The sequence below is a fragment of the Cygnus olor genome, chromosome 14, assembly GCF_009769625.2.
Source record: "Cygnus olor isolate bCygOlo1 chromosome 14, bCygOlo1.pri.v2, whole genome shotgun sequence".
NCBI lineage: Eukaryota > Metazoa > Chordata > Aves > Anseriformes > Anatidae > Cygnus > Cygnus olor.
Window position 1 is genome coordinate 5,466,536 of NC_049182.1, and position 24,989 is coordinate 5,491,524.

The window sequence follows — 24,989 nt, forward strand, 5'->3', positions numbered from 1 at the left end:
AAGGAACGTCTATCTCGGAACCTAAGTCATTCACTGTCTTGGTTTTGGACCTGGTCCAGAGCCTGGAGGCAGCAGTGGGCATCCTCGATTGACAACAGTGAGCAAGGCCTGAAGAGCCACAGTAAAATTAGAGAGAAAAACAGGAACTCGGCGCTGAACAATCTTTCAGAGACGTAGATCTGAATTCCGTTTTTCATCCTGGATGAGGGAGGGAAGAGCTCTATCACTCTGGAAGAACTAGAGCCAAAGATAAATACTATTATTAAGAGCAATAATAATGCATACAGTTGATCCTGCAAAATTCCAGTCAGCACAAAAACCAAAAAGGAAGATGACAATGCAGTCTCTGAACTTAACATAACTTTTGCTTTTTAGATACAATTTTCTGATCACTTCTGATGATGACCAGATGTATGAAGCCCCTCTGATGAATGCGAAGTGTTGTTTTTTTCAAATTAAAAGTAAAGTTTTTGTTCTAGATCCAACTCAGCATACATTTTGCATTAAGAAATGCTGCCAATTTTCATAACTTAATTTGAAAAAATGATCTTTCCTTAGTCTACAAATTGCTACATCCCAAGCACATCCTACACAGCCTGGTCAAACTAACATAGTCTCATAAAGCTTAAAAGAGACTATTTCCACTTGTCCAGGAAAGTCAATACGACAAGAATGGATGTTACCTGTGATGCCATCAGAAATAGGAAATACTTAAAACTATGCTACAAAACATGGACATGAATAACTCAGTGTAAGTAAACTCAATAGTAAAGGACGTCTGCTTTTCTTCCATGAAAGCAACTTCTTAGACACTGTTCTTTAACGTCAGAGCCTGTTGTCCAAAGAGATATTTGTAACTTGGGCATTTAATTGCAGGCTTATCTCTCTTTTGCATTTTATGTCTATATTATTTCAAGGAGTTCTGCTCCAGTCTTTCCTCATCATGGTTTACACACTGTTGCATAATGCAACCTTATTAAAGAGTACAATCTGCTGTAGAAGGCTTTCTTCTGCCTGGAACTACAGAGAGAACCAAACTACGGCTGGCAACATTTCAGCAAGAAGTCAGTCTACTTCCTGAAAGGCAAACTTAATAATTTTATGTCCTAATTACTTTGGGTAAACTTGAATTTAGCCTTATGCCATCTCTCTATGTAGTATTTAGCCATGAACTGCAGACTCGCTAGCACACCCTGACCCACTTAATCGGAAGCTGAATCATAACTGGTATCAAAACAGATATCAGAGGAAAGCGTTAGCCAGTTCACCAAATTTCTTCCCATGTCTGCAAAAACTTCAGCTGACTCATTAAGAAATTATTTCTAGAAATGAAATATGGAAGAGCAGCAACATCCTAATTAACAGAACAGGAAGCACATAATCAGAGGCAGAACTATTTTGTCTAGTGGGTGCACTGTTGGATTTGCCACATCAACCAGGCTGTGTTCAAAGACTGTCTTCATCCTCAAATGTGTCCCTGCACTGCTGTTGGGTTTTCTCGCTACCCCACACTACCGTGAGCTTAAATAAACCTGCCCCACAATCAAGCCTTACTAATCTGCCTACCGAGGTAGATCAGCTTAAAGGACATTCAAAGTCATCTCTTAATCTCATCTCTGGAGATTATAACCTCCTCCTATTTGTTCCAGGAGTTTTTTAAAAACACTTTTGCTCCACTGCAGAAGAATGTATTTTAACCAGAAAGAGGCCAAGACTAGAACACTGCTTCCAAGTCCTTAACAATTCAGGTGGGGCGCCCATCCAAATCTGCTCTGGATGCAAGTCAGATCCAAAGCTTCAGAAAAACTGTTTTCTTGTTCCAGTTCAAATACGGACAAAATCTCAAAATCTCTCTTGAGACAATGAACATACGCCTCAGATGAAATACGATTAAAAATACTGTTCTTCCTCCATCTCTCGGTTTAATTCTGAGGAGGTGGTCCCACTTTTCCCTCTTGCAACATTACACCCAGCTCTGCTGTCAGTCCACGTGACACCGAACAAAAGCAATCTCCCTTTGCCAGCTACAGACTTTCCACCACTTTCTCCTGTTCCAACCCAGCTTTAACACTTTAACAAAATATGCTTCAGTCCTTTCCATTTCCAAAGTCAATTCCCACAGATTAATGCGTGTGGGTTTATGAATCAACACACAGGACGTTTAAGTTGAGAAGTTCCTCCCTCTGCCCTCTCCTTGTGACTGCACTCCATATTCTCAACTCCAGGCACATTAGTAGAATAGTTACTCCTAACTTCATTAATCAACACCCTAATCCGTCCCACAGGACACTAGCAGCGGATTCTTTTCCTGCAAAATCCTGCTGCTAAGGATGACCAACCTACACTTACCACACGTTTAAAATCGGCAGCTTTTCCACCTCTTTTACCCTCATTCGTTTTCACTTCCACCTCATAAATATACCTTCACTAAAAGAAAATCAAGGAACAAAAGAAGCCACCTCGCTGGCCCAGGGCTCCTTGCAGGGTGACTGCCTTTCTCATGCTAGCAGCTGTCTCTGAGTCTCAGCAGCAGGCCACATCCGAGGGATGTCAGACTCGTGGCTGGCTTGGCTGTGCTGGGAGAGCTCCATTGTGGAAATGGGACAGGTAAAGAGGCTCAGACCTGAGTTATTCTTCACCCAAATGTATCTGCTGCACTCGGAGGTACTGCTAAGCAACTTGTTATTTGGGTGGTAGCTACCTTCTCCTGCAATGGTATAGGGAAAATGAGTTAGTCCAATTCCTGAGAAGCTTATGAGTTCAGCATAACATATAAGAAACACTTTTCTTTCCTGCAACAATCTGCTCTTTGGCACAGCCTCAGAATACTTTACTGCCACGTCTTACTTTGAAATGGGAGGATGCCAAGAATGAGATAAGTGCAGACATCCATGACTGGGAAACACAAGTAAAAGGCCTTCTCCAGAGCCAATTACAGCCTTTAGCAGACAAGCGCTTCAAAGGAAAAAAAAATCCCCCAAACTAAACAAACAAAGAAAAAGTAACAGTAAATTTGTCTCTCTGCATTCAACAAGCAGAAGCACAGCATTTATTTCTTTAGATTAAAAGGCTCTCTTTTTTTTTCCCTTTTTTTAAATGAAAACCTCTAAAGTATCCAACCAAACCGAAATAAAGCCTTTGTTTCTTCAGAACTTGAGAAGTCTGGCTCTGTGACTCTAAAACATGAATGCCCAAATTATTACATTACGGAAGAGATCATTCTCCATCTGCAATTCTCAATTCATTGAATGGAAACCTAGATTACAGCAGAGACTTGCCATGACACAGAACTGCTTGAGGGGCCAGATTTGTCTCCCGCCAACTCCATTTAGCTTTTGATCTTCCTTAAAATACCGATAGCATTTTATCATGTAGTTTTATCATCAGTTTTTCCACTACTACATGTTGTAATCAATATGAGGCAAAAACGTCAATGTGACTATAGTCCTAATTTGAAATCCCATAGTTTGACATTTTTCCTTTTGGAAATAGGAAGTGATTACTTAAGTCAATTAGGCAAAACACGGTGTGTGAATACCATATAAAACATTAAGAGCGGGGAAAAATGAGTTAAATTAAATAAGCCACAGCAAGTAATTGACCGATTACATTCAGCTTCATGCACAATTAAGTCTATTAGGGATCCCAAACCGATCCATTCTGCACCCACCTGGTTACCTTGCCCAGGTACACAAAGCCCGCAGCTGGCCAAGAAAAGGCCAAAGGAAGGAAAAGACCAAAAGGCACAATAGCAGAAGCAATTTCTTTTGCTAATACAGGATCATTTTGAACCTCTATGGAAGATCTCACAGAAGCAAGGAAACACCCATATAATTGAAAAACAACAGCAAGGTTCCCCCCCCCCCCCCCAAAAGGCAACTGAAAATGGCTCTGAAATCTCCAGCCTGTCTAACATCAAGGAAGACTAACGTAAGTGAATGTGTTTCAAACCAGTCAGTCTTAATGAAACTGAAAATTACCTCTAAACAGCACTAGAAATGTAATTTAGCTGCTCTTCAGTTGCCTGATTAGTTCGCATTGCCTGATGCTAGAGTTCCGGCCACTTCAAAGTTCTTGTTCCACATCTCCTTGTTTGCTAGAATATTGATGCTCATCACTGCTATTGCACAGGAGAGATATAAATAAATAAACAGACTAGCATTAAAACAACTCCAAAGCCTTCTGAAAGGGGTTGGAAGACTATTCAGGAAAGGCCAGTGCCATGCAGCACACCTCCACATCCCCAAGGCTCCAAGAGCCCGACGAGAGCCAGCAGCTCGCAGCACAGAAACACAGGCCAGCTGTCCAGAGGTACATAGTCAAAGTATTTACACATCAAAAGAGGCAGCCAGTAGGATGTGCAAAGCACCCCTCCAGAGAGCTGAATGCTTTAAACTCGCTGCAGGTCAGGCAGGTTATGCATGCGGAAGTTTTACTTTCCACCAGGTGTCACATACCTTTTTTAGTTCCCCACATAACTATTAAAATTTGTACTTTGGACTGGATTGCAGAGAGGACAAACATACACGAGGTAGTTCAGAAAATCCACTGCAGCCTTTAGTATCACTGGAAGTTTCAGAACCTTGTTTTTCTGACAAGGTTGTTTTGAGTCTCAGGCACTTTATTAGGCTGGATACAGGCATGACTATGGAAGATTTTGTGGTTTGTGTCATACAAGAGATCAAACGTCAGGGCCATAAATGCTCTCGGTGATATTAAAAATAAAGGGCAAAGGACCACAGCAATGTTTTTGTGAACATGTGCAAAAATATTCATTGCTCACAGTTTAAACTAAACTAACTTCAGTCGATCACCATGACTGCTAGAGAACAAGCTAACAACCTGCAGGCCTCTGCCAGCTGTTGTATCGCACACACAGCTCTGGTGGAGTGGCAGGAGCACCGATGAGAGAGAGAATTCAAGAAATGATTGAATGGGTTTTGCTGAAAGTTTCCACATACATGAAAATTTACCTCTGGCTTAAGACCAGGAATGAGGAACTGACAGTCCAAAAAGAATGTCTTGGCCAAGGCTATGTAGAGCTTGAAAAGGGGGCTTCTCGTGAGAGCTCGAGTATTGTGGTTAGTCTGGCATCTGCTATCACATGTTTTACATTTTCCTTTCCTAATGATATTAAGCTCCCTGTAAGTACTGAAAGTAAGGAAGATTTACTTTTTTTTTTTTTACCCATTTCTCCCATATGCTCTAGAGATGCATTAGCACCGTTTGCCAACTTATTCCATTTTTAAAGTAGTTGAGGGATTTTAAATGTACAATAATTTAAACAATTCAGTCCAAATTTCATTTAATCAATACTTATCTTCAGTTTCTGTGAGTTCCATAAAAAGGATCGACTGTCTTTTGACAAAGGTGGTACTTGGAATAGCTTGAATATACAATATAATGTTACAAGTACAGGGAAACAATCATATACACAGACTACTCCAGGAAACCTCTCTTCCAGTAGTTTCCATAGATCTTAATCCAAAAACTAAGATTTTTTTTTTAATCTTTGACTTCTTTTCCAAAGAAAAAAGCAACGCACGCTGGGTAAGGTAACTATGCAGAGGATTAAAAGTAGGAAATACAGCAATTTGGGAATACCCAACATTGCTGAATTGTAGCTTTTATGCTCTCTTAAGACCTTCTCGGTCTCTCTTAATGTGCAATTATTCTAATAGCATGCTCAAAAAAAAAAAGAAACAAGTAGTGTTGAGCCAAGGAAACCACAAATACAAAAAGAAAAACATGAACCTGATACTTGATAAAAAGACAATTACTTTCATCTGTTATTTTGCAATTGTACCAGCCCAACTGAGCAATTTTAAAAGTGATAGAAATGCCATTCTATGCAAGTAAAATAACGCTACTGCAACTTATTGTTGAACTCCGCTGGGCAAACCTCTTCTGAGACAGCACTGCATCGCCACATTAACTGAGCTTCTACAAATGGGAAACGGAGATGGGTTTCATCCACCTCTTCCCCAACCAGCTGATTCCCATGGTCGGAGAGCAGACCAACGGGACACGCAAGCCCTTCGGAGGAAGCAGTCCGATTGCCTGTACTCCCAAGCAGTGAATGTAGTGGGTAATGAGTCTCAAGCTAAATACAGCAATATACAGAAGAGGCAGAAATGAACTGAGATGGATCAAAGAAGGGGCTTTAAAAGAGTTCATATAAGGACAACTCCATAGCCCAGGCAACTTTTGCTACAAATCGGGGCAAAGAAAGGGGAATACTGAATTGCCATAATTCCCCCAGCAGCAACAGAACAGAACTTCCCCAGTCCTGCAAAGGGGATTTGGAGGTGGTGTTATTGGATTATACCACAGTGAGCAAAAGATGCAGAAACCTAACAAAACAGAGCAATGTGCATATTTACGCACCTAGAATTTCAAGAGAAACAACTGTATTTTGAAAGGAAGAAAAGCCCGTTCTCTTGTCTGAAACTGGACTTAAGGAACACAGGAAGCACAAAGCTTTGCATTACTTGTATTAAATGTTTGGCTGGTTCAGAAGCAGAACACAAATTAATTATCTGAAAATTAATGTCTGCAAAGTGACTAGAAGGCTTTTATTTTTCCTAAAGGAGGCTTTTTATATGAACTATCTCATTTCCTGATTAGCAAAATAAAACTATGAAATTATTTTCACCCTGGCTACATCCCAGCTGGATCCCAGCACTGGCCCAAGAACATACTGTACCCGTTTAGCTGTTGAGAAAGTCCAGGAGAAATTCAAGCATCTACTTCTCATTTCTCCTGATAAAGATATTAACCCAGGAATGCAAACATAGGGCTGGGCACATAATATATGGCCAGATACTTGCCTGGAGAGTTTTATACCTGTTTTTTGTTGCATTGTTACTCCCACAGCACAAACAGCACCTGTTCTGCTTTTGGAGGAGAGTCCAAGTCCAGCCCTAGATGACAAATCACCAAGGTTTACAACTCTGTTGTTTCTCTTCCCAGGTCTTATGCAGAAGGATTTGTTCCATTCCAGAAATGCTCTCACCCCTAATGAGGGCCAGAGGGCTACAGCCGACACAAGAGTTCACCAAACACTACTGGAGTTGTGCATGCACGTGGGTCAGCAGGCCAGCAAGGAGCAATATGTGGGTCGGGTGCTTGAGTACAATTCCTAGCAGCTAAATATCACTGCAATATCTGTTTTCAATAAATACAGAGAAAAGAATCCATACCCACACGTTCACAGTGCACAGGGTCAATCCTGTAAGGCTTTTCCTGCTCCAAGCCATAAAGTCATGAAGCAAGACAAAATTATCAGTTAACCTGGTTTTATGTTAACGTGGAGTTACACCATTAGAGTAAGGGTTTAAGGCCATGACAACTACTGCTGGGTAAGTCAGGTACCTCCTATCTCGTGAATGGTAAATCCAAATACACACTGAGAGCCAAAATCAGAGAGCAGAATTAATGCCTCTTCTGTTTGCAACAAATAGAGCTATCCTTCAGGAAGGTGTCTGTATAAATGCTACAATAAGTGAGAATTGATTAGTATCTTCCAAAGACCAATGTTAAGATGGATTTATAAAAGAGATCAATAGGCATTTTTTTTATTAGTCACATTTTTGGCAGCTTGCCTATAACTGCAAATATATATTTTAGAAGTTCAGTTCAGCAGCCAAACCACGTGACAGAAAAAGAAAGACAGTAAAAGCACATCTCATGGAATTATATTAGTGCTTCCTCCTACCTACAAGAGAAAGTTTTACAATTAATTCTGGCCAAGCAAATTAATTCCACTTTACTGTAATACCGTCCCTTGAATTCCCTCCTCGCTGACTAGGTCTTTTCCATTCCCCTTCCTCATTCTTTTATTTCATAAATGCTTGGCAAAAGCATTGTCTGTTGGATTAGATTGTACTTAACCTGAAAGGGGTTCACCAGTCACGGGTTATAGGGTAAGAAGGAAGGCAGCAGTGCAGGGAGATCTGATATCCAACATGGTCCTGAACAGGACTCTGAGCACCCCTGGCCAACAACAAGACTGCTGACAGTGGTACAGCTTGAGAAGCAGGTGCACATGAGAAAAGTCAAGGAGACAGCCCAAAAACACACAGTACAGAAAATCAGACAGAATCCACAGAAATACAGCCCTAAGAAAAAAAACAGACTGAGTTGGACATTGGGTGAACCAGCCTTTGAGCTGGGAGCAGGGATCTGTGTCCTGTTGCTTGATTTATTTTGAGTTGAGGGAAAGAGGACTTCCTACCTCCTTTGTAAGCAAGCAGGCTGTATGAAGGATAGCTGACTGCATCACCTCACCCTAGCTTCAGCTAGCTGCAAGAGCCCAGCTTTTGGCAAGTCTCGCTCGTGGCGAAAGGAGCGATACGTGTAGATGCTTCAGAGTTTAAAATGTCATATTTTGATGCTGACAAGTTCAAGACACAAGAAGAGGTTGCCATGGAAACACACACTGTATTGCCTGGAACATAAGGCAACGTTTTACATTAAACAGGGAAAAGAAAAACTTGGACCAACAGTTGCCAAATTAGGTTTTGGGTGGGGAAAAAATTAGTTTGTCATTTGTTCTCAGACAAACACTTTAATTTAGGAACAATGAAGCCAAAAGTAATGAAAGCATTTGCGTTTTATTTCAGATGGCTTCCCTCTCCATAGAAAATGACTTTTTGCTCTGAGGAAAGACTTTATTTTGCAGTCCATCAGCAGCAAATCCACCTCTGTATTACCATATGCCAGTGTCTCCATATGATTGTCCTTCCATAATTAAAAAAATTACTTTAATGGACAGTTGTGTTCTTTGAAAAGTTACTCCTGCAACTCTCCTGTAACCTTACTTATCCAGGTACCTACACTGGCCAACAGAACTAATACAGGAATAAAATCGGCCAGAAACGTGCAAATTTGTATCCGTACAGAATCAAGAAGGTCTTCGCTGTTACATTCACTGCCCAGCCCCTTCTCGAACTCGCCGCTGGCCTGATTTTAAGACCCAATTCCCACACACCCGCATTTCCTCAAAAGAAAAGAATTCCTTCCAATTAATCTTTCTTCCATAAAATGTATAGCTGGAATGATTTTTCTGGAAACTTTCTATTAAGTAACCGCTGGATTTGAAAGACAAGATTTTTTTTTTTTTTTTTTTTTTTAAAGAGAGGGAGGTGGGGCTCAACTTCAAGCACTTTATTTTTGGAAGCACAGAAGACAGTTTGAATTGTTCAGCCTGAGCCCAATTCTTTTCTATTTTGAGTGTTCTAGGAAGCTTTACATTACTAGGGCATTTACTTGTTTGGGATTTTTGGCTATCACAGGAGTGATAGATCTACAAGCCTTCAATTCAACTGAAATATTTCCAGTCCGCAGCTGTGATAAGACCTTCCTGATTTTTGCAAATGAGGCCAAGTTGCACTTCCAAACACAGAGAGCTGTGCTCTGTATCATGCTGTCATGATCAATGTTTTTGCTTGATAACTTTAATAAAATCTAAACCAAATTGCAGACCATATTTCTTCATCAATACTGATCATAACTACCACCGAGCAGCACAAGGGGAGATCTCTTTTTTGCTGACTATGAGAGGGCTAAGGATGTTCAGGTCACACTAGCGAGCCTGAAGACAAGCAAACAACCTTGTGAAGCAGCACGAGCTCACTGCTGCTCACTGTAAACACCCCAGCAGGCCAGCAATGCCAGCACAATGGTTTTAGATAAATCCTAATTTAGGGCTGTATTTTCACAGATGCCTATGGAGTCAGGTGTAGCTAACTGACATTAAAACACCGATGGGCTCCCAGTCTCCTCCAAACTTCAGCTTATGTGCTTACAATTGCATTACACCACATCCAACTGGCTTAATTTTTTTTTCCCTGACCATCCTACTGTCATAACAACACCCTGTACGTGCTTTTTGCTCGAGGGGTGACCCCAGCGTCTCGGTAGTGCTGTATGCTACAGAATCCAAGAGCTACTGCTGCCACCCAAGCAAAATGGATCACAGCAAAAGGACCAAGAAACACTATTTTTTAATGCCAGATCATGTTTGCATCCATTCAGCAGCACACATAAATTCGGTGTTTATTACTGTATTTTCAATCTGTCTGTACAAGATTGATTCTGTGGCTAGTTCCAATACAGCCTTTTTTTTCTTTTTAATCTAGACCACTTTTTGCACAGACCTTCCAGGTATGCAGTATATGAACTTTTCCCCTTACCTTCTACTTTCAGCATTGGCTCTGAAAAAAACTTTTGCTTTTCTTTGGAATCTAGGAACTCTGTGCGTGCTGTAAAAACCTGACAAAAACATTGAAGCAAAGTAAGTGTGCATCGCTAGCATGTCTTCAATATTGTTTAAAGCATACCTTTTCCTTTTGTCACACCTCACTTCCCATTTTTTTCTTATTGTTACCTTTGTTGAATAAATGTGTCTACTGAAACTCTAATACGCAGAACAAATATAAGGATCTTCATACATTTAATTCCCTTAAAAATCCACAATTGTATGTGTTTCAAAAAGACTGAGTTAGGGAAATATGGAAAAGCTCATCTGTAAAGTTATGGAGACTTTGGCTACAGTTCATTCAGCTTCACAGGGTTCATCGCAACAGTATTTGGCTCTTCTCTCTTCTGTTCTCTTCACTGCTAATGGATACTTTACTGTTTAATTAGTGCAGCATGATCCAAATCCCATCAAAGTCAATAAAACTCTTTTCATTTATGTAAATGGCCTTTGTACTAATTCCTGAATTAGTACCAGAAGCAAATAAAACACCCTTAAGAAAAAGTATAGATACACTAGGCTTACACTTTAAAGTACAATCCTAAAACCTTCCTTCCGAGGGTTTTTACTTGCTTCGAAGAAAATTTCATTATTGAACAACTCATGAAAACAGCTCGACAGGCCTTTTTTCCCCAGTCTGATTAAAGCGTCAAAACAAATCTAAACATAAGCATAGCTTCTCTGAAAAAACCTTCCCATAACTAAGGCAGCAAACCTGACTCTAAGGTTATATTTTCCTGAAGCCACTCCCAGGGCTCCTACCTGCGGCAAGCCCAGGAGGGTTTCACTCTGCAGGAAGACAGATTTGGCAATAGGACTGTATTTAAAAGGTCCTGCCCCGAGACACTTGTTATTCCTCTGGCCCCAAAGTTCAACACAGCTGGTAGTTGTGCCAACGCAGCTGTGTGCTGGGCTCACCTGGAGACAACTTCACCAACCTGATTCACCCACTAAGGCTATTTAGCAGACGACATCCAAACCTGGCTGAGTGGGATTAAGACAGATGATGCCCACCTGAAGAAGGCTCTGTTTAGTAGAGCAGGTAGTACTACATACAAGACAGCTCATTTTCCACAGCCACTTTAATCAAATTAGCAAGAGAGATCACCAGCTATTTTTATAATACAGGGTGGAGTGGAGGTTTCCTGCTCTTAGGACATAGCCTGCTTGCTGCAGAAATTAATGAAGCATGAAACAAGCAACACGATGTTATGTAAACAGGGATATTAAAGCTTCTTCTGATACTTTTGTAGTATCCATTCTGGCAATCCCAACCAAGCCACACAATGCCACTGCAGCATCTCTCACACAGCAGCATGTTTTAGCTGACTGGCACATTAAACATTAGAGCTTTTTGCCAAGTTTGACCACAGAAATCACATTCATATCCAACCAGTGCTGACTCAGCTGCAGAGTCACAGAATGCCTTTTTAAATTCCCCAAAGCCCAAAGAAAAGAGCCCAATCTGCGTTGCTGGTTTGTGCAGGGTTTTTATTCCGTACCAGCCCAGGCTGGCAGCTCAGCAGACCGGGAGACAACTTTCCTGAAACCAACTTTGGCTGAATGTTAATAGAAAAGGAAGAAAATCCAAGATCGGGATGAGAGGTGCTTCAGTCCTGTGCAGGCTGGAGCTGTGACCCCTTCCCGTGGTGGATTCAGACATGGCAGCTCCGTTGGACACGTCGCTGATGAGCTCCAGCTCTCTGCTCCCCTCTGCCCCACGCTTCTGGGCAGCCCCGAGCCACCCCGAGCCATGATGGGGACTTGGCTCTGAGATGCACCAAGCTCAGTTTGCTCTCAAACATTAATTATTCCTGCAGACTAGCACTGAGGATAAAAGGGAACATCACTTCTTGCTTCATTCTCCCCTCTGGATGTACTTGGTGAAGGAGAATATTCACTGACCAAGGATTTTGTTGTGAATAGCTCAGAAATCAGTGTTCTCTGCCCACGCCTGCTGCACGGGCTACTCATGAGCTATTCTCATCACCTCAGCCCTCCAGTGCCAGGGCTCAGCATCTTCCCTGCTAACACGGATCAGACGTCTCCAGCTGTTCTTTCCTTTGGCCTTTCTTCTGACCCAGTGCTCCCTCCCACCGGAGCATGCACAAGGACACCATCTTCTCGCTGCTCCCAACACCACGCTTCTCCGCAGGAACCACAGGGCATTTCTCTGCACCGAAGGAAATATTTCCAGCTCACGAAAGGAAGAGCAGCGCAACACACCAGCTCGGTAGCAGCCTGTGGGGAGCGAGCCTTTCAGGCAATCTGTGTAGCTCTGGAATTCAAACCCTTCGGCTGTGGTGGAGCACGCTAACCACCTCTTGGCAGCGGTTACAAAGATGGCCAGTTGCTCCGCATTCCTCCACGAAGGAATGATGCTGAGGAAGTCCCTGGCTCTGTGAAGGCAGGGGATGAGGACCCACAGGCTCAGCTGTCACCCAGAACATCTTCGGGGAAGACACCAGCACGGCAGGGAGCTGCCTCCCCACGGACCAGGAAGCCCACGACTCGGGGCCTAGTCAGCGTGACGCCCTGACCTCCGGCACCGTCTAGGGCTTTCACGATTCAAGTAGCACCAAAAATCGTAAACAGTACGTTGGAGTACCCTTGCAGTACCCTTGACAGAGGAAGTCTGTTCCCAGAATGAACCATATTGCTCTCTGTAGCTGTCCCTTGAACCTCTAGCCAAATGCAGCAGGAACGGGAGCAAAAAAAGGAAATCTCTTTGTCAGGGACCGGGCCAGGTTCATGGTGCGATCTGAGCTACGGGCGATGCTTGAAGGGTCTGGACCAAAGGCAGCTGCCTGCCCGCTTCTGTCTTTCTGGTCTGCCCCCACTTTGCAAGGCGGGGAAACATGAACAAAGCCAACGCGCACGGATGTTAACGAAGCTTATGGAAACCAGCTACTGAGCTGCAGCAGGACTCCCCGTATCAAACCTGTGGCAGCCTGCACTCCTCTGGGCAGCCTGTACTCCTGTGGGCAACGCCAGGAAGGAAGGACTTTTTTCTGATCAGTATGACAGAACACCTACGGAGATATTCACTGGGTGGCTGGCCAAAAGACCCTGAAGTTTAGAAGTCTTCATTTAGTGTTTTTTTAGAAAAGGGTGGACAAAAGGCTGGCGAGGTAGCACTGTGCCAAACAGGCAGCTTTACGACACTATGCTCAACGTGTGTTTCCCCCTCTGTGTGCTGCTCCCTCAAAGCACTGCAGCACCACGGCGAAGCTGTAAGGTCACCTTCTGCTAATTACAAGTAGTCAAAAGCACAAGGCCACTACAGCATCACGATGCAATTTCCAAACCTAAATTTCCAGCTTGATAAAACGCTCCAGCACCTTCTAATTCACGATCAGTTACCTTCTTTGAGTGCTAACAACTCCTCCATGAAGCAGCCCACAGAAGATCAGAACTTCCTCAAAGGAGACAGGTGGTCAGTTGACGTTCCCCATTCTTTCCAAGGATACTTGAAAGCATCTCACAATTTGTCACCGAAAGCCTAGGGGTCACAAAGCAGCCTCAATATATGAGGTTCTGTTTGCGGCTTTGCCTTTTTTAATTAATAATATGATGTCCTAACAACAACAACAACAAATTTAAACTTTGGGATTCGGTAGACTCCTTGCAAATGTTGACATTGTATTAAGTCAAAGCAATGGACTCAGTGGCGCGGAAGAGATATAAAGAGGATTAAATGTGACCTAATAGTTCTCTAACGTCAGTGCCAAGTGATCTTAACATAAACAAATATAAAACAAAAAGAGGAAAAAAACACCAGTTTCCCACAGTGGGACAGCTAGAACATACCATAGTGCTTGCAAGCAGTGATTCATTATTCCAAAATTGTACCCTTGGGTTAAAGATGACACAGAATCCGTTCTGGAAGTGCACTTTAAAAATGCTACCTAGGCACGACATTTCTTAAATCCCTAAGTTAAGGCAAACACCTCTGTCATTCCAAAGGAAGACAAAATTGCCAGAAGCAGCTAAACCCTTCAAAGACCTAAGCATATCCATCATGGCCAAATTTCACAATATTAACATTATAACCAAATTTATTCAACAGTTTTGCCAGTGGTGTCATGATTTCTACAGGCTTGCATGATAACATGAAAATGTCACCAAAATTAGGTCAGAATGGTAATTCAGAGACAGGAGGTCATGGGGCATTCAGTGAGCCCAAACCAGTACGTGAGCACCCACAGCGCCTGCGGCTGAGCCTTGAACCCCCCTGCCCCTTGGTGAGCAAGGCCTCTGTGAGTCTTCCAGCATGCCCGGATCAGGACTCTCTTCTTTCAGCGTATTTTGCTATTTCCAAGTATGCAAACAAATCCCAAATATGTTCCCTTAACAAATCTCATGTTAATAGCACACGTGCATTCGCGGGTTTTGTGAGTCCTGCTGCCTCCCAAGCACGAGTGTATCTCTTTACAAACCACGACAGGCTGTAATTCAGACTGTCGGAGGAGGGCATGTCACCAGAAGAGTGTGAAAACATCTAATTACATAAGGCCAGGTCCTCGGCTAATGCAAACTGACAGAGCTCCCAGAAGTCCATGGAGACACGATGCTGCAGATTAGCAGAGGTTTGGCTCGTTATAATTGAGCAGCCCCAACTTGTGATTTTCCCACCTAGTGACAGATTGTTGGACTCCTGACCACCAGAATCTCACGGAGGGCACTGGGGAGTTGAAAGCAGCTTGCATCAGAGAAAGTAAACTCCAGTTTGGTTGGACACGTATTTGGGATCCAGATGAATTATCAGAAAAGCCTGTTGAAGAGATGTGCGGTTAGAGCTTTTCTCACATTGCTCTATCACACGATTTGGGCATTTTTTGGTTGGGGCAGCTGGGTGGGCAGACTCAGACAGGAGGAGAATCTTGTTCCTTTCTGGCCCCATCTTCATAGAAGAGCTGTCGGAATGAGCCTGCAGATTCAAGGCAGCTGGAATTGCCTCATCCTCCTGGCGTGGACACGAGGAGGGTTTCTCCTGCTCCCTCCCCCTCGCTTAATGCATCGCCTCTTCTGTGGTGGGGATGTGGTGTGAGGCAGAAGGGGAAGAAGCTTTAGCAGAGCTATTTCAGTTCTAGGAGCACGCAGTTCTGTCCTGTTCATCCAGCATACGGGATATAAACGGCAATGGAAGAGCTGCATTTGAGACTCTCGCACTCAACTCCCTCACCACCACCGCACCAGGGGACAGAGAACAAGGTGACAGCCAAGGTTATACGCTGGAATACTTGATGGCCTCCTTTTTGTCCCAAATTCTTTGCTAATCAACCTGCCCCTACAAAGCCAAATGAAGCCAGTGAAACTAAACTGACTTCAGCAGCTTTGGAGCAAACCCAAAGATCAGCTACTTGCAATGGGACTTTCCAGGCATTTATGCAAAATGATGCTGGACCATGACACAGGAATTGACAACGATCTATTTTTACTTTGCGATTCTCTGCTTAGAGAAATGCAAGATTATACTGTATTTTCATAGGTCCAGCATTTTTACTGTATAAGATGCATCTGATTATGGTTGGGCTTAATTTGACTCCAGTGAAATGCCTAAAAACTTTATTTTCACAGTAAATTCACCATCTGACTGAGGAGTGCCAATGAATTCTCTTTTCTTTCTTTGCTTGTCCATTACTTATCCAGCCTGAGTTTCGTATTTCTCTTTCAGAGCGGTAATTCATCCTTTGATTAATCACATTTTTACACTTACTGCTTATGTCAGCCTTAACGTGCCATAACTTTGCAAATATTTAATATTGACAGACACCTCCAGTACTTATTTGGTGATTCAATACTGTGGCTTAGGAATGAATGCTGGATCCACCATTTTCACAACGAAGCCTAAAACTATTAGGAAACTCTGATTTCAAGCTTTGCTATAAATCCGAAATCAATCCAAATTCATCCCTAGAATTTCTTCGTCCCTAAGCACTTTATTTGTATTGAACTGAGGTGGTGTAAAATTTGGGCTTCTAGACTTTAGGGTTGGTTTTTTTGAGTATACCATAGGTAAAAGACTGTGACTTTAGTTAGGATCACAATGCCCTACAGAGAGAGATTTTGAAAAGTTTCAAAGCCATATTTTTATCTACCTATTACTTAAAGTATACGAAAATTTTTAGACATTTTCAGCCTTGCAAGCTCCACAGACTGCCAGCTTCCAATATAACTTCTGTCACGTGAGAGTGTGCTGGCACACGAAAGACTCTTGGCCCAGCTTAGCTGTCTTCATCATCAGGTAGTGATTTATTTCTCAAAGACTGTTTTTTAAATACATTCTGGTTTGCAGAATGCTTTCCAAACAACATCTTTCACATTCCTTCCACAGCTCCTCTGCTTGGGGAAAGAAAAAAGCCCAGCAATGTTAACGCTCTGAAGAATCAAGAAGTGTATCCTTCTGCATATGAATTGGATGAACGTGATTTACCCAGAAGTCATGATTTAGAACAAATAAAACCACTATTAAAACAGCAACCACAGCCTGTGCTGCCACCTATCCTTAGTTAATCTCTGCATTTTCTGCCGACTTGTTTTCTACTTGGGAGCGACAGGCTCTGTCCTGTGAGCAGGTCTCCCTCCCTGCTGATGCAAGGGCCACAGACACCAGCCCTTGCAGCAGGCTCAGGAGCCACACGCGCTGGCTGTTAGTTCTGGTTTTTGCACATGGGGGAAATATTATCAAGGTCAGCAAGTCTTTAGACTGAAGCCTGTGCTTTCCCCTCTTCTAAATTCTATTTACTATGTTGTTATTTAAATTTAGATGGGTTATTACTATGTTTAGTTCTTGAAATATTTTGACACCCAAGAAAACAGGCCTTTTCTTTCCTGTTAGACTTGACAAATTATTTTGACTTTCTCCATCCTATACTGAGCACAGTACTTAGTGCCTGATGACAGAAGGCACCTGTTCACCCCTACAACTCAAAGAAGAAACTCCTCCAACTGTTCAAGAGCAGCAGAGAACCTGGAGCCTGGGTGTGCAGTGTGAAGGTGCCTTATCCACAATGATACCAATGATATTCATTGACTCTCTCTCATTACGGGATTAGTAAATTTCATGCTTGATTTCAGCAGAAAATGGATTGCAATCTGTCCCCTGAGGTTCACCGGGCTAGAGGTTAAATGCTGGAAAACAGTGGTCTGTCCATGCAATGAAATTCAAACACAGAGGCGAAACTACAGGAAAAGTTAACTTCCTTCCTACTGTCATTCCTTTTAATGTGGCTTTATTGATAGCTCACCCTATGAAAAGAAAATGATAATATTGCACTTTGCAGGTGTAAAATTCAGGAAGTATCGCTGACCCTGGGCAATTTCAACCTTTGAATTCTCCATGGAATGATATGCAAGTGAAGAATTAATTGTATTTATTTATTTTGAAGATAAAGGTCACAAATGCAGTAATAAAGAGGGGAAAACATTAAATTTGACACAAACCAATATAAAGGGAGTAAGAAAGAATATAGATGTGAAAGGAGCGCTGATAAAGCTCCAACAGAGGTTGAATTTTATTGTAAGGTAGAGAAAAACCAAGCACAGCTACAAAGGGGAAAGCCACAAAGCAGAACAATAAGTTCGTCCAAAACTGCAGTTCCAACTTCTGATGCTCAAAGACACAAGTCACGTTCCCTTGAACAGACTTGTTTTCAAATCCTCAGAATAAGGCTGTGGTTTAACAATGCAGCTTGAGTCTACCTCTTACCTAAGGAGCCATCTCACTTTTCTTCTCGTGCTCAGCTGAGGATGTTCCTGCTTTCATCCCTTCGCCTGTACAAACGTCTGTCTCTTTCCACACAGAACCAGGTCAGGCAGCTGAACTGGGAGGCTCCAATTCACTGGTTTTGCCAGCCACCTCCTGGCTTACCGCAGAGAAAGAGCAGCCCAGTGCCGGTGCAGGGCAGGACCAGCAGCACATCACGGCACAGCCAGGGGAGCAGCATCACCCTCTCAGCATCAATGATGTGTCGAGAGACCCATCTGCACTGGGAAATGGCACCTTCAAAACAATGTACTGGGGCTGATTTTCACTGGCCTGCTGGGCTCTGAGTCTTCAAGAGACACAATTTATGTCTCTGTCTTTTCCTTGAGGAAAACTCTTACTTGAAATACTTAAACAGGAAAGTTTCTTAAAGAACTTTTTTTTAAATCAATGCTGAGATTCACATTTGTGATACAGAAACTCCAGGTTTGAGGCAAGTACCAGACATTTCGAGACCTGGGAATAACTCAGAAGATCTACAGTGGAGACTGTGATTTAGCTATGAGGAAGCAACATGCTCTTCTGCACTTGAAGAGGATGCTCTTCTTTTCAATGTTACAGTTTAACGGAACGGTGCTGAAAATAGCGTGTGAGATGTAGGCCTTTCATTTCGCAGACTATTAAAACCGGGAACCTGCTGTGTCAAGACTCTGCAAACAAAGACGAATTTAAAACACACACAGATAAAGGGGCTAAGGAAAGCAGATGTAATGTGTTAAAGAACTTGCTGGAACTTTGGAAGAATGGAAGTAATAAAAGGAGAAGGTGATCTGAAAAAGAGGGTGTGCACATCAGAGCAGGAAATAAAACCAGAATGCAATTTCATGCAACCCCCTCCAAGAGACTGAAGACCTGCTCCCTGATTCTCTGTTTTAATCTGGCCCAGTACAAGAAGTGTTCTAGCTGAATGTGCAATTAAGTAATGGCATGACCTGCTTACAAAGCAACTGGCACCGGTAATAAAAAGGGTTCAGAAATGGGTCAAATAAAATACTAGCGTGATCTGTGGAGAAGAGGTCCTGCTTCCCACAACAGCAGGAATTCTGGCTGATCTAAACAACTATTTTCCAGCTTTCTATAGCAAAAGGTATACGTATAATTAACTCAAAACGTGGGAACGTCTCACCATTTGCAGGAATTTGCACTATTAGATTCTGGAACATCTTTTCACACCACAGAAGCACTGAGCAAGTAGCTAAATAAGCTAACGGCATCCTTCAAAGGACGCGTCTTTGGAAGCTGAAGAGGGACAGGCTTCTGGAAACTGCTTACCCCAGAAAGTAATTATGGCCTTATCAAAATTAGTTACTATATTTGGGTCTTTCAAGATGGAAAGTAGAAGGAGCCATTAGGCACATTTTCTTGGACATACATGGTTTAATATTCTGGTTGGAAAACTAGTTCTTGTGTCGTCAAAAAGAACAGCACAGTTGAGATACCACCACAATGAGGACAACACAAGACAAGGTCAGGTAAGACAGGAGGAAATACCTGTCTTTTATCCATAGGCCTACAACATACCACAAAGATACCAGCTTTGATTGCCTGAGGATTTTCTGTCCAGATGGTGCCCACCTGTATGATGTCAGAAGTTACTTTGCTCTCAGCTAAAATGTAGGTGAGATAATCCATGCACAGAAGAGGCAAAGAAAAAAAAAATAGTACTTACTGATGAGAGATTCTGTTTTAAGGAGAGCAAAATGAGGATAATTTACTCCAGTTAGAGGCTGAATCATAGTGTTTACATTCTCTGTATTTCAGGCTATAACTCAAAAGGAAAAGTCTCTGCAATTACAAAGCAGAAGAGGCTGTCTAACTAGGCTAGTGTTGGCCAAGGACATGAACAGCAGAAACGCAGAGAATGGATTAGGAAGTAAAGTCTCTGTCCTGTGAAAATACATGGATGTGCTTGAGTGTTAGGCAACAAAACAGCTCCATCGCTTTCTGCCAGGTGATATGGGTCTTTTACATAATGTGCGTGAATGGTGATGTGCACTCAGACTCTGATTCTGCTGAAATTTACACACGTGCTTGGCTTAAACAAGTCGAGAACCCAACTGAATTTGAAAGACCATGTGTGTAAATAGAGATCCCACTCTAATCACCTGCAGAGCAAGGGCTGCTGTTTCTTAAAGAGAATTGCTTTTAAGTTTTGTTGTACAGCGTGTCACAGGAATTACTTGCATTTCACCTGCCACTGTGCTACAGTTCCACTTGTCTACAAAGCAAAAAGCCCGCAGTGTTTTTTGCCATTGCACAAAAAGTAAGTGGCAACTTTGGTTTGATTTTGTTTTAATTTAAAGCGAAAACACTCCCAAGTGAAGAGATTCTATATGCCAAATTTTAATCCACTAAAAATGGACACAGCATAGTCAAAATACAAAGGCTAGGAACTCACAATACCAAAAAAAAAAAAAAAAAAACTGGAATTATTTGTAGCAGGCATCTGTTTTAACCATCAAGCACTGGACTTGAGCAGACTTTGAAGACAATATTGTGCTACCTTGAGTTCTGCTTTTTTTTCCTCCATCACAAACCAATGAAATTCAAAAAACAGATAAAACAGAAACAAAACTGAATTGTAAATCCATATGAAAGCAGGAGATGGATGTCTAAATGGAAAAATAACAGTTATATAAGCATGTTTGTCTTCTCCTGGGGTATTCATTGTGAGCAGAACCTTCACCCTCATACCCAAGTAAGTCACAGGATCTCACTAAACTAAGATAGGTTCAACTTCTGCTCTCTGGCCAGTTTCAGGAAGGAATCTCTACCTGGAAGGTGTTTAAGAACATAACCTTAAAGCTCACTGACTTCAAAGACCTCAAGCACATGCTCAAAGTTAAGCAGGATTATACTAAACAAGGACAGATCTCACAATGTGTTTAAACATCTTCAGGAGTGCAGCGAACACGGCAGGAAGGACAGAGAGAATTATCCCAGGAAGGAGAGAGGCGGGCGTTTCATGTAGGGAGTCCGAATGGCTCTCAGGAAACACCACGGACCGACTCTGGAACCTGGCCTCCTACATTTACAATTTACATACGTGCCTGAAATTAGATCATATGAATACCCCCCTGTAAAATAAAGGCTGCAGAAAATAAAAATATTTCATTATTTTAAAACACTAAAGAAAATACTAATAATACAGCTAGTACATAACAAAGTCTTGGGACAATTGCCACTTAACACTTGACAATAAGCACTTAACAAGAGTCAAAGCACCAGCCAATTCCTGAAGATTCATGACTGGTGTGAATGTATCACCCTGAACCCACCCAGGTCAACTCAGTACTACAGCTACAATTAGTATTGGGCAAGAGTCTGACAAGTATGCTGGCTTCCCAAGCATTTCTAGAAGAAATAGCATCTGGGCAAGCAGCCAGCCAACAGGCTTCTCTCGAACGATTTGTGAGAGTTATTACAGCATCCAGTAGAGACTGAAATATTGTAGGGCAAACCCTGCCTATTTCATCCCCTAAGAAATACTTATGTCAGTCTTAACATTAAGGTGACTAAGGCCTGGTACCCCAAAACGGAGTGCATGAAATGTGATGCACATAGCTCTATTTCACAAATGTTGACAAACTTGCCCTTTTCCAGTCAATAAATCTGGAAGGACTGCCATAATCCTAACTCTTTATTATCTTATGGCATTTTTACAGCCTCCAAGCCCTTCCCCTTCACAACTAACCCTCGAGGAGAACAGCCAGCTCCCTCGACCTCCAGCTGCATCCCCAAGTAAGGACCTGGCCAAGGTCCACGAACATACTCAAAATGCCATATCTTCCACATCAGCCTACAGCCAACAGCTGGCCATGTTGGTTTTGCCCACTTAGTGGAAAATTAGTTTGAATTCTATCACGCCAATCAAAGTAACATCAAGTTGTTTGGAGCGTTTTTGACTTAAGAGCAAAAGCTTTCACAAAACTTTTCTTTGTGTGGTAAAACTCACACCCGTAATTCAAAGAGCTGTTAAAAAACCTATCGATTAGCTTTAACCTTCCAATGATTTGTAAAGACCCATATGAGCTCTGGAAACACACCTAGATTGCATACTTCAGAAGTCCTCTTTATCTGTCTCTGATTTGATTTTCAAGTCAATATTAGTAGTTTTGCCATTGATTTCTGTTAGAGAAAACTGAGAGGCCCCGCTCCAACTGTGCCTCTCCTCAGTCAGGGCAGCAGATAAGGCTGCATATGCATTCACTGTACCTTTTAATTTTTTAGAATGACTGTGGATTAAAAACCTTCACCATTTATAGTACAGTTCAAAAATCTGTTTGCAGATCTACTATTTTCATATAAATCCATTCCAACAGCCTCTCGTTCTGGCAATACCAGCAACACCAGACAGACTTTTCTCAGACAATAATTGGAAAATAAGACACATTTGGCAGTTAAGTGCAAACCAAAGGGGATGTTCTGAGGAAATAACATCAGAAGTTGGCAAGGTGGTAGATGCATTCACTGACTTGAACTAGATTCAGTCAGCAAAAGTTTGCAATGTAAAGACCAAAGTATGAAACTTTAATTCAAACATTATTTCCACCTTAATGTCCGGATGCAAAAGCTGGAAACCCATCAGAAGCATGGGCAGATGTCAAACCACCTTTACAAGCAGGCACTTCAAGAAAATACTAGTCATTAGATGAAGCAAGTTTTAACAAACTCTAACCCCTGTCTGTTGACATCTCAGTTGTCACAAAGCTCCGCCATCCCTATCTCCGCAGTAGCCTACAAAAGGAGGTGGAAATACTCAGGATATGTTAAGAACGTTGGCACGTACATCATTAAGCAGTTGAAGGAAAACGCATGAGACTTCCCAATATCTCCACTGAGGTAAACTAGATGTGAAGCAAAAAATGGACATACAAAACCAGTTGGGAATAGCCTTGTCCATGTCTTCATTCCCATCTGAAATACCAATAAACCCGAGAGTAACATATGGGCCAGTGGTCTTTAAGAATGCCTCGTTAGAGAGATACTGCTTCAGAGACTCTCCAATGCTCCTTGCAAACACAAGAAATAAAAAGGTAAACTGAGAGATAGTTAAATGCACTCAATTTTACTGTGTTAGTTCTCAGGATTTCTGCCCGTGGACCGGTGACTTTTGGAGAACTGCTAGAATCATTTCTTGGAGTTTGTGTAATTCTATTAATATCTGTTTTAAACTCTTCCCCCAAAAGAAAGACAGAAACATGGGTAGAGATGGAACATAGTACCCAGGGGATCAGAGTTCAATTTGTTGTTCCACAACAGATTTAGTGCACAATCTCAGGGAAATCACTATGGCCAGATGCTTAAAGGTATTGAGGTAATGCTTCCTGCAGTATGGTTTCAAGGACTTGGGCAACAACAAACGTGGTCTCTGCCTTGCAACATTTGCAATGGAGATACTCACTAGAGGAAAGCAGTAAACTATTTCCAAATGCAGAAGTTGTAGCGCCATGTGAAAACCAGCATGACTTCCAGATTAGAATATGGCAGCTGTCAGTACCACGCTCCCCCACTAGACCGCATCTTCTCCTGATTCTTCCAATGGACAACGAAAACAAGAATACCGGAAAGAATCAGGCACACAGGTTGTGGATGCAAGCTGAAAACTGAAATTCTGGTGGTAGCTTTCTAGATTTTAGCCATTTATGAGTGCCATTGGGTTGAGGCCTGGCTTTTCCTTTGCATTTGAGAAGTTGCTTACAACTGTGCCAAGAGCAGCACTTTATAGACACTTTGTCATTTACCCATGCAACATGAGGCCTCAGACCTTTACCCATACTTTCGACCTCTTGGACCTTTTTGGACTTTTTTGGACCTTTTACCCATACTTCGGCTTTGACTCTTGCTATATTCTACCATAACTCTTCTCCACACACATGGAGTCCACGCTCTGGGTAACAGCAGGCAGATGAGGGAATGAGCCTCCCTACTGTCCTCAGAGTCAACTGCCGCGCTGAAAGGAAGAGCCAGCACAAGGTAGGCTGCAGCTGTCACAGGACTCTCCTCCACCTTTCAGCACAAGGAAGAAGAGCTTTGGCTCCGAGCTGGTTCTGCAATGCCCAGAGCAAGTATATTTTGCTCTATACAAAATGATCCATGCTAGGTATAAGAAGACCAAAGTACTTTTGCTTCCCCACCAAAGGTAGGCCTGTAGGCTTGTATTCTGCTTTCTAAATTGCTTTTCTTGCACAACACTGGTGTTCCTCTTGCCCTCAGACAGCTGTCCACATCAAACAGTTACAACATTAAAACCTGCTTCACGAAACAGGAATGCACATGGCTAGGAGAAACCACAAGAAAGGAAAGAGTAAAGGCAAAAGTATTTAATTCCCTTCCATTCTCAGATAGCCAACGTACTATTCCCATACATGTTATCTTCTTGGCACAGCAAGTGAACGACTTCCTATGATTAAATAAATAAAAATACAACTGATTCATACTGGCTTTTTATGCAGAGAACAGAGTGCATTAACATTCAGTAATCCCAAAATTATAAACTCTAAAGGGTACAACAAGAAAATATTGGCTAGATGAGCTGTTCATTATCAAAAATATAGTCTTTTCTCACTAAACAAATTGCTAGGCAGTAATCATCATTCAAATGATAGTACAATGGTTTAGGATGTCAGGCACAAACAGTTACCATTGGACTGCTGAACGTGCACTCCAGAACAGAAAACTGCAGCAAGTTTTAAAACTCCCAGCCTTGCAAAATGAATCACAGAGAGCTGTTTCACTTGTAAACTCCAACTCTTTTGAGACTTTCCATCAATCACCTGATTAGGCAATAAAACTCACTGAGTGAAAGATCTATGAAGAAAGACTCTGAATAAATTTAATTCTTCCAGGGCAAAAACATATCTTACCTATGCGATTTGTTTGCAGGGCAGCCCAGCCCATTATTCAAGATTAAGTCTTCTAAAATTTCTCTTTGCAGACGAAGTGAAAAGCGGGAGAGGA

At 42.1% G+C, this 24,989-nt stretch overlaps 1 protein-coding gene and 1 long non-coding RNA gene across 5 annotated transcripts in view; one reads left to right on the forward strand and one right to left on the reverse strand.

Annotated features, from left to right (window-relative positions):
- Positions 1 to 24,989, reverse strand: part of ADAMTS2 (ADAM metallopeptidase with thrombospondin type 1 motif 2) — a 242,893-nt gene that overhangs the window by 152,866 nt on the left and 65,038 nt on the right. The gene's annotated exons all lie outside the window — the stretch shown is intronic.
- Positions 15,302 to 16,740, forward strand: LOC121077797. 2 transcript variants are annotated; one of them, XR_005824315.1, is made up of 3 exons: positions 15,302 to 15,487; positions 16,393 to 16,508; positions 16,599 to 16,740. It is a non-coding gene; the product is annotated as an uncharacterized LOC121077797 (long non-coding RNA). The 2 variants fall into 2 exon arrangements; XR_005824314.1 differs by having other exon boundaries at positions 15,302 to 15,475.